Source organism: Felis catus, chromosome F1, assembly GCF_018350175.1.
Source record: "Felis catus isolate Fca126 chromosome F1, F.catus_Fca126_mat1.0, whole genome shotgun sequence".
Lineage (NCBI taxonomy): Eukaryota > Metazoa > Chordata > Mammalia > Carnivora > Felidae > Felis > Felis catus.
In genome coordinates, this window is record NC_058384.1 from 57,401,222 (window position 1) to 57,407,531 (window position 6,310).

A 6,310-nucleotide genomic window follows, 5' to 3' on the forward strand; every position below is an offset into this window, starting at 1 on the left:
TCTGCATGTCCCAGTTCTTGATCCAGAGCCAGTGGGGCCCAACTGAGTGAGGGACTGTAGAGGTCCTTTCTTCTCCTCACCCTTTGGTTTTGTTCGTTTGCTTTTGTTTTTGTTTTTGGTGACCTCCGCACCATGGTAATGACCACTGCCTCCTCAAAAAAAAATGTTTCCAGTCGGCCATCCTTATTCCTTGGCAACATTTTTTCTCTAATAACTGCATTCCTGTGATATCAGATAACTAGAAAATAAAGAACAGCCAATGGGTATCAATCTTTATGACTTTAAGACCTAAAGGAAATAAATCGCTGGAACTTCAAGCTCAGCCCTGATGATGTAATAATGGGAGGCTGCAAGGAGTGACAATTAAAGATTGTTTATGTGGTCGGAGGAAGATGGAGATCCAGAGACTCCCTGAAAAGCTATGAGAAGCTATGCATATACATGAATTTTCCTGTAAAATGGGGCCTCTGTTTTCATCAGATTTTCAAGAGTTGAGTAAAGAAAGGTTTAAAACCTCTAATTTAAGCAATCCTAAGTGGAAGAGTAGATCTTTTTTTACATCAGTTTTTACAGTGTTAGATTCAAGCCTTAGTTAACATTCCCTCTTCATCTAGACACTATGTTTTACAAATTACGAGTCGTGATCTATATGATGAATCACAATGGGCATTAAAGAATAAATTGGAAGAGAATGAAATAATCACCAGGGCCTCACCTGTAATAAGGTAGATACTATTTTATGATACTTTTGTCTTGTATGTGTACCGGGTCTTGCTATGAAATATACTTCTTTCTTCTTTTATTAAAAATGTTTTTAAATGTTTATTTTGAGGGAGAGAGAGACAGCACACAAGCAGGGGAGGGTCAGAGAGAGAGAGGGAGACACAGAATCTGAAGCAGGCTCCAGGCTCTGAGCTGTCAGCACAGAGCCCGACGTGACTCGAACCCACGAACTGTGAGATCACAACCTGAGCTGAAGTTGGATGCTTAACCGACTGAGCCACCCAGGTGCCCTGAAACGTGTTTCTTACACAGGCAGAACCAAAAAGAGTTGACAGCCACTGATGTAGAGCTTTCATTTTTTAAAAAAAAATTTAATGTTTACTTATTTTTAAGAGAGAGAGAGAAGCTGAAGCAGGCTCTGCACTGTCAGTGTGGATCCCAATGCGGGGCTTGAACTCACAAACTGTGATATCATGACCTGAACCAAAATCAAGAGTTAGGTGTTTAACCGACTGAGTCACCCAGGCACTTTGAGCTTTTGCTCTTAGACTTGAGTGTATGCAAGGATGACCCGGGCAGTGAACTAAAATGCATAGTCCCAGGCTCCACCCACAGAACCTGCTCCCGAGAGACCCGAACACGCCCAAGCTCTGCAGGTGAATCTGATGGAGGCAGGCTCCCAGAGCACTCAGATGAATACCCATTTGGAAGCACAGACTGAGTACAAAGTCTTGGCAGTCACCCCGATCAGAGTGGAAAGACCAGCTCAGGTACACTGGCAATTTACTCTGTGAGCCCCAGTCTCTTTATCTATGAAATGGTATTGAATATGCCATCACGTGGAGTAGTTGTCAGGATTACAGGAAATAGCGTGGGTACCCAGTCCGTTATATAATATGCAGAGCAAAATGAAAACGCAGGGTGGCTAGTTCAGACAGTATCCAGAATTTCAAGGTGCTGGTAGCAGATTAAGGCAAGCGGGGGTCTCTCTGAGCCTAGGGTCTTGTGCGGCCGCACAGGTCCACACCTACGAAGCCAGCCGTGTGTGTGTGTGTGTGCGCGTGTGTGCGCGTGTGTGCGCGTAGAGCATCTAATACTGTCTGGAGTACACAGAAAAGGCTCACAGCGAGGACAGCTTTATCTAGCTAGAGCATATGTAAATATAAATATGAAGCATTTTCTATAAAAGCATTTTAAACAAAAGCACTCCACTATAAATAGACCAAGGCATTAACGCACTTAAGCTAAACCATTATGATGCTGATAGGAGTTGATTTCAACTTTCTTAATTAGGTTTCCAGGATGCTGTGTTCCACAGTTTGGTGGTTGGAAGGAAAACAGCTGGGTAGGTACACCTGCAGGATCATGTCAGGCTTGTCCTAGCTGCGCTACCCCCAGGGGTACTCCCTCATCGGGGTCCCAGTCAGGAAGGGCTCCACCTCCTTTCAGCCGGGGCACCCCGAGTGTGTTGGGGGGGAGGGGGAAAGCCAGGTCCTGGCACACACACACCTCCACCCCCCTGCCCTCCGCATCAAAGCGTCCCAGGAACTATTCAGCAGCCAGATGAAGTCCTGCTCCTTTGATCAATCAGTACAAGAGAAATAAAGCACTTTCAAGATCTAAGAATAATTCTCAGAACTTCATATGAAGTGGAAATCAAGTATTATTAATGTCACTTTAACAATGAAAAAATAGCGTGTAGGAAAACGCACTCAGAACTTCCGGGCGACTCATCCACATGCTTCAGTGGTTGTTATCTCTCTGCTTCCAACTCTCCCAATTACATTCCCACCAAGGCCACTCGTAGCTGACCTACCGCCATTTCTACTTAAACGCCTTATCCTCGAATGGGCTCAAAACCAAATTTTGCATCATTGGTCCTCACAATGGCTTCTTTTCCTCCTGACTTTCCATTTTTGTGTTAGTATCCCAGGCCAAGACCTTGGAATATTCTGTAGTTTATTTTTCCGTATGCCGATTCTACCTAACACGTTGTTTGTGTTCTAGTTTTGTGTGTGTTCCTCCCTTGCCCCTACTGAGTTCAAGTGAGCCCAGGGGGCGGGAACCGTGATTCTTTTCACCCTGCCAGCATCAAACAAGGCCCATCCTCCATTTCCTTAGTGGTAGAGGGTGGGGGGCATTTGTACCAAGCCCTGTTTGTATGACACCACTGGCTGGTATCTCCACCCCCATCTCCCAACGCTTGGGACCCACAACAAATGTCACATGTGGCAATTCTTGTGTTTCCATTAAGGAATAGCTGCTTGGGATCGAGTTAGGTGTGTGGGACTTCTACTTTTCCCCTTGGGTAACAAGATAACACTTAACTTGAAAGTACTTAAATTTAAGTACCTCAAACCATTCTTGTATGACTTTTTTTGATATCTTAATATCCAGGATTACCTCTGTGGTATATCAGTCCACAGACTTAAGAATAACACATCAATCAATCTAATGTGATAGGGCAGGTTCTGATACACTATTCCAAGGCCCGATTCTTGACTCCAAGCATCTTAAAATTGAATTGAGGAAATTGCCTATGAAATTCGAAACAAATCAAAGAGTCCTAATGGCTGAAAGAAGTCTTCATGGAAGTGAGTTTGGGCTTGAGCTTTGAAGGATGAGAAGGGTTTGGAAAGACAGAAGGGATACAAGAGAAGGCAGTTGGGGGAAACAGCAAAGACCCTAATATTACCATGTATAAAACATTAGCAAGGAAATCAGCCTGTCTAGGGATAAGAGTTTATATTTGGGGATAGAAGTTACCCGAGTATGTATGTTTAGGTAAGCTGGAACGTTAAGTCTTGGAATGATGAAATGACCTTGAACTTAATCTGGTAAGCAGGAGAAAACCATCACAAACTCTTTTTAAGGAAGCGGATGAAAGAGTCTGGGCATAAGAATCTGTCACTGGGGCATGTGATGACTTGGAAGGATGAGGACTGGGAGATGGAGAAGAGGGGGGAGGTTTTGCCATAATCCACATGTGACAGAATGAAAGGTTGGCCAGCAATAGAGGTAGTAAAACGGAGGAGAAAAAAAGAGGAACAGATCTGAGAGTTGTTGAGAAGACTTAATACAGTCCACAAGTATCCACTGAGTGCTTACTAAGTGCAAGAGCTTCTGGCATGTCCTGAGAAATCAATGGCGAATAGAACACACATGATTCTGCCCTCCCAGAGGCTGTCTTCTAGGGGGGGATACAGACAAAGAAGCAGGCAATTACAGTACAGCACTGTAAGGACTCTGATGGGAAGGTGGGGAGTATTCTCCATGGGCACATACAGAAGAACTCCCAACCCTAATGGGTCAAGGGCAGTGGGGAGAGTCAGGGAAGACATCTAAATAGAAGGACATCTGATATAGGAGGAAAGGGTTGAAGAAAGAAAAGTGTTCTAAGCAAAGGAAATCACATGCAATAAAATGTTGAAGTCACATGCTCAACACAATACATACAGAAAAACAAATATACCTTAGAAGCATCTCTCAATCGTCAAATCATTTCTCCTTGAGTAGGACCCAGAAGGGATGCGAAATGACAATGTGATAATACGACCCTGGGGTTAAGTCTTCTTTCTGGACTTGAAGATAATGGAGACTGACCAGTTTTGTATTCCTGCCTTTTTCTCTGAAAAAGTAAAGTCCCAAAGTATCAGAAAAAGGTGCGAAGATCCTTGCTCCAGGCAAGATGCTGCCTGAAATACACTTCACGATACACTTCGCGATATGTACAAAGACAACAAGACTTTGGAGAACAACGTGTGTCTGGTTGTTGCATCTACAGTGATACCCCATTATCTGCTTAAGGTTGGACGCCTAAATTGTTTCTATAGGTTGTAAAGACCCATTTGCAAAAGGGCAAATGGGAGGATGGATGTACCAGCCTGTGCATTCACGAGCAAAGCGATGGCAGGACAGGTAAAGTGTATGAAACAAGCTTATGGACCAGTAGCATTGATGATGGCCTCCTTATTTAATAAAGGGAATAGCGGAAAAGAAGCAGATTTGGGGGCGAAGGTAACAAGTTGAGCTGTGAATAGAGTTAGTCTGAGGTGTCTATGAGACCTTCACGTGGAGCTATCCAATTTGCAGATGAGTTTGGAGCTCAGAGGAGAGGTCAAGACACCTTGTATAACACATGCTTTCTTTGAAAAGAAAACAGATCTGGAGTAAATATTGAGAAATGTTAACACCTGCTAAGTTTTGTTAGTGGAGATATCGGAGTTTGAATCACCCACAGAACAATATTGAGCTAATATTTTACCTTTTCATTAAATGAAATATTGCAAACATAGAGAAACATGAAGGGAATCATTTAACAAACATACCTACCAATCATCCTCAGCCCTGAACCTTTCAATCAATTTACCCAGAAACCACTAAGGCCGGCAGATGAAAAACCCACTCTTTCTCCTCTTTCCCATCTCTTGCCCCGCCCTCTCTTCCTCATCTGTTTACTCCTCCTCCTTCCCATTTTGTCATGCCCTTGTCTCTCTTCCCTTCCTTTTCTCTTTTTTAAAATAAAGTATTTTTTAAGGTTATTTATTTTGAGAGAGAGAGCATGCAGGAGCAGGGAAGGGGCAGAGAGAGACAGGGAGGGAGATGGAGAATCCCAAACAGTCTCTGTACTGCCTGCACAGAGCCCAATGCAGGGCTCGAACTGTAAGATCATGACCTGAGCTGAAACAAGAGTCTGACGCTTAAGCGACTGAGCCACCCAGGTGCCCCCCGCTTCCCTTTTCTCTTGACCCTCGTTCATCATCTCCATCTGGTATAGGTCTTCTATGATGTTACCTTTCCCTTCAACAGGACTAAGTTTACAGCATCTTCCTCTGTATCACCCTACCTTTCCACAGCCCGTGATGGAATCTGAGAAAAAGATGGTGACTGTTCTCCAAAGAACCCTTTTACACAGGTGCTACCTCCATTCTGCTCTGATGAAGCTCCAGTCTACAAATGCAATTTGTGAATAGCACCCATACACCCAATAGAACACACTGCCCTCCAGACTAACCAGGCTTCATTCTGTAACCCTCTCGCCGTGTTCATCGTACGCACCTTGCTCTTCTGCTCACCCTCTCATTTCTTCCTTGGCTTCACACCTGCGTTCAAGTCATTCATTGTGGTCATAAAAGATGAAACATTATTGTCGATGTCAAATCCCTCAACACCTAAAAACTGAAATAAATATTGTAATCCTCCTTGACCAGGAACAGGGTGACCAACATCTTGTGTGCAACTGAGCACTCCATTTAGAGTGCTACATTTTGATCCCTGTTCAACTTTAAATCATTTTTCTTGACTCTCCTTAAACAATTAATCATTTTTTAAAAATCTTTTTGTTAATGTTTATTTATTTTTTTGAGAGAGACAGAGCATGAACAGGGGACGGGCAGAGAAAGAGGGAGACAGAGAATCCGAAGGAGGCTCCAGGCTCTGAGCCGTCAGCACAGAGCCCGACATGGGGCTTGAACCCACGGACCATGAGATCATGACCTGAGCCAAAGTTGGACGCTTAACCCACTGAGCCACCCAGGTGCCCCCCGTATTTGTTTTTCTTGTCTGGCTTATTTCACTTAGCATAATG

General features: G+C 43.9%; 1 long non-coding RNA gene across 1 annotated transcript; it reads left to right on the forward strand.

Moving 5' to 3' along the window:
- The first annotated feature begins 363 nt into the window (after nt 1-363).
- LOC123382803 lies at nt 364-6,037 on the forward strand. Its single transcript, XR_006591774.1, has 3 exons — nt 364-725; nt 2,017-2,068; nt 5,580-6,037. It is a non-coding gene; the product is annotated as an uncharacterized LOC123382803 (long non-coding RNA).
- The last annotated feature ends 273 nt before the right edge of the window (nt 6,038-6,310 follow it).